The sequence below is a fragment of the Scyliorhinus torazame genome, chromosome 16 (genome assembly GCF_047496885.1).
Source record: "Scyliorhinus torazame isolate Kashiwa2021f chromosome 16, sScyTor2.1, whole genome shotgun sequence".
In the NCBI taxonomy this organism is placed as follows: domain Eukaryota; kingdom Metazoa; phylum Chordata; class Chondrichthyes; order Carcharhiniformes; family Scyliorhinidae; genus Scyliorhinus; species Scyliorhinus torazame.
In genome coordinates, this window is record NC_092722.1 from 10,337,841 (window position 1) to 10,347,609 (window position 9,769).

A 9,769-nucleotide genomic window follows, 5' to 3' on the forward strand; every position below is an offset into this window, starting at 1 on the left:
CTGTAATATCGGGAATTGTGACGGCCAGTTTTCACCAGCAAGGTTCCAGAAGCACTCAAACCGGCTGCAGAATGCGGAGGATTTGCGTTTATACAGTGCATCAGGATATCCTGGGGGGCGTTACGGCTTTACGGCCAAGAAAGCACCTTTGAAGTACAGTAACTGTTGTATTACAGTAAACACATCAGCCAATTTCACAGAATTTACAGTGCAGAAGGAGGCCATTCGGCCCATCGAGTCTGCACCGGCTCTTGGAAAGAGCACCCTACTTCAACCCACGCCTCCACCCTATCCCCGTAACCCCATCTAACCTTTTTGGACATTAAGGGCAATTATTCATGGCCAATCCACCTAACCTGCACACCTTTGGACTGTGGGAGGAAACCGGGAGCACCCGGAGGAAACCCACGCAGACACGGGGAGAACATGCAGACTCCGCACAGACAGTGCCCCAAGCCGGGAATCAAACCCGGGACCCTGGCGCTGTGAAGCAACTGTGCTACCCACTGTGCTGCCCTACAACACGCCTGTACAAATGTGATAATGACCAGATAATCTTCTTGTGATGGTGGTTAAAGGATAACTATTGGGCACGGCTCTTCTTGAAACCAGTGTCATGGGATCTTTACATTCACCTTACAGGGCAGATGGCAGCTTGCCTGAGCGGTTTCCCTAAATGGCTCCACCTCCAGCAGTGCGTTGCCAACCTGGATTCTGTGTTCAAGCCTTTCGAGTGAGGCATCAACTCTCAATCTTTGGACTCGGGTAAACGTGCTCCCACTGAGCCAAGGCGAAGCACCTAACAAACAGTAAGTACTCTTCAAAAGCGTTGAGCCGATTACCGAATGTTTTGAGGCTTTGTGAGGATGCACAAGCAACTTGACCAATGCAAATTATTTTCCTGCCGCCAAGCGAGTATTGGGGTGGTGTGTGGCGAGACGCCATAACCAAACTGCCCAGTCAGACAGTTGTACCTTCCATATTGCGTCGAGTCCTGGTCATTGAAACACAGCGAGGATTTTTAAATCCTGGAAGCTATTTATTCCTTGGCACAGAAGACTACTTTGAGGAAAGATGAATGAAACCTGGGCTTTCTGTCTTCAAAAAGGATGACTGGGAGGGGATATTATACAGGGATGTAAGTTAATAGTGGAAGGGAAAAGGTAGGTCCAGAAAAAGACCAATTTAGGATTGATGACAGGACATCCTTTGCGCAGAGCGTGTCTGCTACAATGGCGGCATGGTAGCACAGTGGGTAGCACTGCTGCTTCACAGCTCCAGGGTCCCAGGTTCGATTCCCGGCTTGTGTCACTGTCTGTGCGGAGTCTGCATGTTCTCCCTGTGTGTGCGTGGGTTTCCTCCGGGTGCTCCGGTTTCCTCCCACAGTCCAAAGACGTGCTTGTTAGGAGAATTGAACATTCTGAATTCCCCCTCTGTGTAGGCGCCAGAGTGTGGCGACTAGAGGATTTTCACAGTAACTTCATTGCAGTGTTAATGTAAGCCTACTTGTGACAATAATAATGATTATTTCATTTATTTTAAGAGGGAAGAATAGGTCCTCTCTGCATGGATGAACTAAAGAGAGACCGAATTGCTATCCTCATTCGTGGTTACCTTTCATCAACTCTGCGGTTTATTTTCTAATTCATAAATTTGACTTCGGGTGAAGTGACAAATATTTAATTTGGTTTGTATGGTAAAAATGCAAGTTGTTTGTTTAGAATGCCCTATTTAATGAGATGTTTATAATTCAACCTGAGTTAAGCACTTTGCTGTTTTGGGAAACGGTTCCATGATTCCCTGGAGGCACTTGCTTCTCGAAGGGGCTGGTTTAGCTCAGTGGGCTAGACAGCTGGTTCGTAATGCAGAAAGAGGCCAGCAGCGTGGGTTCAATTCCCGGAACAGCTTGCCCGAACAGGCGCCGGAATGTGGCGACGAGGAGCTTTTCACAGTAACTTCACAATTGTGACAATAAAAGGTTTTTATTATTATTACTCTAATCAAATTTTTTCCACGTGGTTTCCGCTGAAATGGCAACGCAACTATTTCCGGGATTTCTGTAGAGATGTTAATTGTATTGTGCCGTTCTGTATCATTCGAGGATTACAAAGTGGCCTAAGTAATCATTAATAATGTATCTGCACCAGACATTTTTTGTGAAGGGTTAAAGGATATGAGGTTAGAAATTCTGAGCAGCAAAGGCAGTATACAAACACTTGACAACTTACCCTGATTACATTTCAAGATGCATCACTTTTTACATAAGCACTAACACAATGGTGGCCAGGCTAAAAAGGTGGAGTGTAACAGGACCCCCCTAGGTACTAATAGTTGGGACAAATGAACCGTATATATTTCACTGAGTGCTTTTGAGATCATCTCTTGTCTCCAGGGCAAAATTATTTTTTGCATGATTGAGATTACATTTTTGAGAAATGAGTGTCGCTAGGAAGGCCTGTGTTTATTGACCCTCTCTCGCTAATCCCCATTCACCTGAGGAAGGAGCAGTGCTCCGAAAGCTAGTGACATCGAAACAAACCTGTTGGACTTTAATCTGGTGTTGTAAGGCTTCTTACTGTGCTAATCCTTGAGGAAGCGATGATGAACCACTATGATGAGCTCCTACTGGACAGGGAGTTTCAGGATTTTTACTCGGTGACCGTGAAGAATTGGCAGGGAATGTCCAATTCAGGGTGTTGTGTGACTAGGAGCGGAACTTGGAGGCGATGGTGTCTCCAAGTGTCTTCTTCCCATGCCCTTCTAGGCGGTAGAAGTAACAGGCCTGATTCATCCATTATCCAAGATCCTGATTGGAGTAAACTAGGTCCCTTGGGTAAATCCAGCAGCGGTACAATGTGTCTCTGAAATCTATTTCAGAAATACCCTTGACAGACACTCGGGCTCCATCTGACACATGATGACATGAATGGGATAACTGAGAGGGGGCAGCCTTGTCCCACTTGTTTTTATCAAGGCAAACAGGCTCACTTGGTCCCTCACTTCAATGGATGTCAGAGCTGGAGTGCATATCTCAGATAAGATCCGAGATTTGTCTTTTAACTCCCGCAGCCTCTGCCTTCTTTTGAGGGATGGACGAGACCCCCCTCCCCACCCCCCAAGGGATAAAACATGTGCCACTAACGTGAGATGGATTCCCCACCCCACGCCCCGCCTCCTACAATATTGACACCAGTCAGTGAAGAGGAGTGAGTAGCTCCCCCTGGCCTCAGCTCGGGCGTATAGCAAGTGGTTGTAGACCCTCCCATAACTAGAATGAGACAGCTGATTATGGGATTGGTGCATTTTCCTGGTCTGTATGATTCAGTTGCGTATGATCCAACACATTCATTGATGAATTCACCTTATCTTTGCTTAAGGTGGACAATATCACCCTTCACCATTGTAGCACCCAATGGGTTGGTGTATTGAACATCCTGACATCAATCCTAAATTAATCTTTTACTAGTCTGAACCTGTGCCTTACATAGAACACAGTAAGAAGTCTTACAACACCAGGTTAAAGTCCAACAGGTTTGTTTCGATGTCACTAGCTTTCGGAGCGCTGCTCCTTCCTCAGGTGAATGAAGAGGTATGTTCCAGAAACATAGATATATAGACAGATTCAAAGATGCCAGACAATGCTTGGAATGCGAGCATTAGCAGGTGATTAAATCTTTACAGATCCAGCGACCATGCAGACGCTGCGACAACGAATGAACGGACATCGCGCGACAATCACCAGGCAGGAATGTTCCCTTCCAGTCAGGGAACACTTCAGCAGTCAAGGGCATTCAGCCTCTGATCTCCGGATAAGCGTTCTCCAAGGCGGCCTTCAGGACACGCGACAACGCAGAATCGCCGAGCAGAAGCTTATAGCCAAGTTCCGCACACATGAGTGCGGCCTCAACCGGGACCTGGGATTCATGTCGCATTACATTCATCCCCCACCATCTGGCCTGCGAAATCCTACCAACTGTCCTGGCTTGACACAATTCACGCCTCTTTAACCTGGGGTTAACCCATCTCAGGATCTATAAAGATTTAATCACCTGCTAATGGTCGCATTCCAAGCATACAGACGGTCAGCCAAGCCGGGAATCGAACCTGGGACCCTGGCGCTGCGAAGCAACAGTGCTAACCACTGTCGTACTCGCGAAATTTAGCTTTCACCATTTTTCTAGACCCCCCTTCACATTACCACTTAGTACCGTACATTCCTTTATAAGATTACCTCTCAGTTGTCCCTTTTGAAGATTACAAAGTCCTGGTTTCTCACACCTCCCCTCACAATGGTCTTTTGTGCTGAGGAAAAAAGCCTCACGTCACTTCTCCGAATTGCCTCTTTGGGTTTCAGTGACCAGAGCCCGAATTTCCCAGGCGTTCCCTCCGGCGGGATGTTCTGGTCCCCCCCTCCCCCTCTCCCGCGAACCCCCACCGCAGGTTTCCTGGCGTAAACGGACATAAAACGGAAAACTGCGGTGTCAGCAGTGGGCCCAGAAAATCCTGCTACCGAATGGCTGGCCACTTCTGCCGCTACGAAACACGCGGGGAGGGGCGGGGGGGGGGGGGGGGGGGGGTGGTGGAAAATCCCACCTCAGGACTAGAGGCAGAGGGCAGGACTCTACGGCCTAACCCGCCCCGAGAACAGAAATTCCCGCCCGAGGTCAGTGGGCCTTTAAATGGTCCGTCAAATTGTCTGTTCCAACGTGGCGATTCCCCAGTATGAATGGCGGAGCAGACGCGATGGGCTGAGTGGCCTAATTCTGCTCCTATGTCTTATGGCGGCGATTCACCAGTATGAAAGGCATGGTCTGACTGGGGCACTATACAGTTTGAAGTATGAGGGCCTCCCTCCAAAAAAAACCCCAAAACTTATATTCGCTTTTGTTTGGCTACAGGGGAAGAATTTCCAGCCTTGTGATCAGGATTGTGGAGACGGGAGCTTGTCTGGACATGCCTCGATCTGTCTCATTCCACATGCACAAGGATCCTTAAATTCAGTAAGAACCCTGCGTGTGGTCTTGATGAGAGCGGAACAAGCAGGATGTGTTCCTTGTGGTTGGGAGGAAAACCAATTGTGCAGCTTCTGTTCAAAGACAAAATCTGCACACCCCAGAGAACTCATCCTAATTGTTTATTCCAGGCTTAATGCGCTGTACGACTTGAGATTTATTAACCATGTTGCAGGAATTCGCAGTTGCCCTACCTTCAGGCATTGTATTGCACACTTTACAAAGAAATTAATCGCGATTTGTTTAACATGTAAAAGTGTTCCTTTCCCCAAGTGTGGTGCATGATTTGCTTTAATACTTCTGATCTGTGAACAAAAAGAATCTACTTTCAGTTTGGTCCGGGTCTTCTCCTGTACGAACACTTGAAAATTGGAATCGGTTCCCATCAACCCCATATACAAAAAGTAAAAAAGCACGACCTTTCAGCTCATTGAACCCTTTCCACTGAATATTCTAACTCCCTCTGATACCCTAACCCGGTCCTCTATTACATAATTTTCCATCTGTTCTAACTCTCTCTAATATCCTAACTCTCCCATCTTTTATCCTGACCCCGATCGCTAGGACCCTAATTCTCCTTTCTGAGCCTAACTGCACCCAACTGCCTTGATATTATGTTAATGGTGTCATTACTGCCTTTCCTGACAGACTTTAAATTAAGAAATTATTACTGATGTTCATTTAAAATGCACCTTTTATTTAAGCCTATGTTCGTGGTGAGCCTTTAAAATTTGTATATTATCTTTTTTAAAATAAATTTAGAGTACCCAATTCTTTTTTTCCAATTAAGGGGCAATTTAGCATGGCCAATCCACCTAGCCTGCACATCTTTGGGTTGTGGGGGTGAATCCCACGCAGACACGGGGAGAATGCGCAAACGCTACACGGACAGTGACCCGGGGACGGGATCGAACCTGGGCCCTCAGCGCTCTAGGCAGCAGTGCTAATCACTCCGCCACCGTGCTGCCCTTAATATCTGTATATTATTGGTGTGTTTAGATGGCTTCCTGCCCAACCTTTATGGTCACAATTTTTGGTAACTCTTTTACGGCAACATTTAATATTGAAACTGCCGATAGAAGTTATCTCTGTAAACACTCAATGCATTTTTAAAATCCATTTATGGCTAGGCCAGCTTTTATTGTCCATTCCTAATTGCCCGTGAGAAGGTGGTGGTGAGTTGTCTTCTTGAACCACTGCAGCCCACCTGCGTAGTCTGGCTATTAGCGCTGTGGACCAAGTTTCTGAAATCCTTCCTGACTCTTGTACAAAAAGACACGTAAACATCAACTAATCACCGGAAATGCCTAGGGCCACCTACTAGTTAGAAATGGAAATTGAATGACCCGGTCAGACATCAGGGGCGAGATTCTCTGACCCCCCCCCCCCCCCCGCCGGGTCGGAGAATCGCCAGGGGCTGGCGTGAATCCCGCCCCCGCCGGTTGCCGAATTCTCCGGCACCGGATATTCGGCGGGGGCGGGAATCGCGCCACGCCAGTTGGTGGGCCCCCCCCCCCCCCGGCGATTCTCCGGCCCGGATGGGCCGAAGTCCCGCCGCTAAAATGCCTGTCCCGCCGGCGTAGATTAAACCACCTACCTTACCGGCGGGACAAGGCGGCGCGGGCGGGGTCCTGGGGGGGGGGGCGCTGGACGATCTGGCCCCAGGGGGTGCCCCCATGGTGGCTTGGCCCGCGATCGGGGCCCACTGATCTGCGGGCGGGACTGTGCCGTGGGGACACTCTTTTCCTTCCGCCTTCGCCACGGTCTCCACCATGGCGGAGGCGGAAGAGACTCCCTCCACTGCGCATGCGCGGGAATGCCGTCAGCGGCCGCTAACGCTCCCGCGCATGCGCCGCCCGGAGATGTCATTTCCGCGCCAGCTGGCGAGGCACCAAAGGCCTTTTCCGCCAGCTGGCGGGGCGGAAATCCGTCCGGCGCCTAACCCCTTAAGGTTGGGGCTCGGCCCCCCAAGATGCGGAGCATTCCGCACCTTTGGGGCGACGCGATGCCCGACTGATTTGCGCCGTTTTGGGTGCCAGTCGGCGGACATCGCGCCGATACCGGAGAATTTCGCCCCAGGTTAGTGATCATCCAGTGACTGACTCGATGCACAGTCCCAGTCTCTCCAATCTGCTGTGTCAGCATTGTTCCTGTTTAAAGTCTGTGTTAATGCTGATAGCATCTACAGCCAGCAAACAGAAACAACTAAGTAATAACAAAATGTGAGAGGTGCCCTGAGGGTCCAGTGGAACTGAATGAGCAAGAATGATGGGCGTTCCATTGCTGTGCATCTGAGGATGTTAGGGAACGTTCAGGCGTGTGCTGGGTGGCGTTAACATGGTTTCCCATTGTGGGACAGGATGGAACCTCCACGTTTCCACCAAGTCCTTTATTGTGCACTTCCTGGCAGTGCAGCCAAACTCAAGGCTGCATGAGTCAGAGGGCTGACGTAAGAAGGGGTAGTGAGGGGAGGCTGTTGTGATCAGTGAGGGGAAGGGAAGAGAAGAGATCATAAACCCTTATAAGGCCGGTGCCGGCTTCTTCTCTCCGCTTCCACAAAGTGGGATCCTTGCTGAGGTTGGTAATTTGCCATGCAGTAGAGCAACATTAATGAGCCAGCGATGCTTGAGGTCTAGACTGTCAGGAAGAGGATGTGTGTGGTGAGTGTGATGGAACTTCCCTGATTGCCAGAAAGGATGCTTGAGGCCAGGACGCTGGAGTTATTTAAGAAGCGGCTGATGCTGTAATGGGAAGGTGGTCTGAATAGAATTCTGGACTGATGACAACAGTAAAATGGCCAGAGGGGACCACCCTTGTCCCAACTCTTGACGACATAACCACCTTGCCAGTCTTGGTTGGCCACCCAGTACCATCCCTTCTTTACGTTTAATGAACTGGGGCGAAATTCTCCGGAAACGGCGCGATGTCCGCCGACTGGCGCCCAAAACGGCGCAAATCAGACGGGCATCGCGCCGCCCCAAAGGTGCGGAATGCTTTGGGGGCCGAGCCCCAACCTTGAGGGGCTAGGTCGGCGCCGGATGAATTTCCGCCCCGCCAGCTGGCGGAAAAGGCCTTTGGTGCCCCGCCAGCTGGCGCGGAAATGACATCTCCGGGCGGCGCATGCGCGGGACCGTCAGTGGCCGCTGACAGCTTCCCACGCATGCGCAGTGGGGGGAGTCTCTTCTGCCTCCGCCATGGTGGAGACCGTGGCGGAGAAGGAAGGGAAAGAGTGCCCCCACGGCACAGGCCTGCCTGCGGATCAGTGGGCCCCGATCGCGGGCCAGGCCACCGTGGGGGCACCCCCCCGGGGCCAGATCGCCCCGCGCCCCCACCAGGACCCCGGAGCCCGCCCGCGCCGCCTTGTCCCGCCGGTAAGGTAGATGGTTTCATTTACGACGGCAGGACAGGCATTTTAGCGGCGGGACTTCGGCCCATCCGGGTCGGAGAATCGAGCGGGGGGGCCCTGCCAACCGGCGCGGCGCGATTCCCGCCCCCGCCGAATATCCGGTGCCGGAGACTTTGGCAACCGGCAAGGGCGGGATTCACGCCAGCCCCCGGCGATTCTCCGACCCGGCGGGGGGTCGGAGAATCTCGCCCCCCCATCTGCAACAAAATACTCCACCAGTGCAGAGCACAGGACACACCAATAAATCCAAGTCATTGCCTAAAGGACAGTGTTTGCAGGATCCTGTTTTAATTGGACTTTAGCTGGCAGCCAGCCTTCATATCTGTGGTAAAACCACATTGACCAGCTGTAATGCATATAATTACAGTCTTAGTTCAAATTAGTCTAAACTGTGCACACCCTAAGCACAAAAACAACATGAGTGGCTCCTCATGTTGAAACTGAAGCTGGTTAATGACTTTGATGGGTGGATGCAGACCCCACTGTATGTTGAGAATCAGATTTATACGGAATGTGGCTTGGTAGCTCTATGACCTTGTTTTAAAAAAGGTTTGGGCTGGATTTTCTGGCCACGCCCATCCCAAGATTGGAAATTCCCACCCGAGGCCAACGGATCTTGAAATGGTCCAGTCAAATTTTTCGTCCCACCCACGACGATTCCCTCGGAGGGGTGAGACCGGATAACGTACCCCATTATGCCGAATATCGAAGGGGGAAATCAAATTGCAGGTCGGCAGAGGAAGAGGAGGAGGTTGGGACAAATTGGATAACTTTGTCAAAGAGCCGGCAGAGGCACAAGGGGGTGAATGACCTCCTTCTGTGCGATACCATTCTGAGATCTAGTCAAATGTACAGAAACCTGTTTAACCCTTTGCTGATGGTGATTGGAGTTCTCCTCCACCTCCCTATTCCTGATTTCCATGCTAGCTTGAAGTGGAATCCCTACAGTGCAATAAGGAGGCCATTCGGCCCATCGAGTCTGCACCCTGTCATAATATACACCAGTAGATCATGGTGCAGACATACACTGATGGACACACAGCAAGACCAATGAACACACACAACACCGCAGCCAATCACCAGTTAGAGCACACTCACTATAAAGACAGAGGGCATCAGTTTTCCCGCTCATTCGGGATGCAGCCTCTCAGAAGGACAGAGCTTACAACACAGATCTTCACCATGTGCTGAGTGCATAGACCGGTTAGGACAGGCATAGGTCTTTAGTTTAATCTAACATCGTGTTAACCCACAGTGAAAGTATGTTCAACAGTTTCCAGCTTAATAAAATAGTGTTGTAGTATTACAAGTGTTGGTAGCCTGTCTATGCTACTGCTAAGGTAAACGCAGC

General features: G+C 50.3%; 1 long non-coding RNA gene across 1 annotated transcript in view; it reads left to right on the top strand.

The window, feature by feature from the left end:
• The window catches only part of LOC140392575 (uncharacterized), a 28,047-nt gene extending 22,320 nt beyond the window's left edge, over nucleotides 1-5,727 (top strand). The window contains exons 3-4 of the long non-coding RNA XR_011935391.1: nucleotides 643-809; nucleotides 4,899-5,727. This is a non-coding gene — a long non-coding RNA (uncharacterized lncRNA). The remainder of the gene's footprint in view (nucleotides 1-642; nucleotides 810-4,898) is intronic.
• Nucleotides 5,728-9,769: the final 4,042 nt, after the last annotated feature.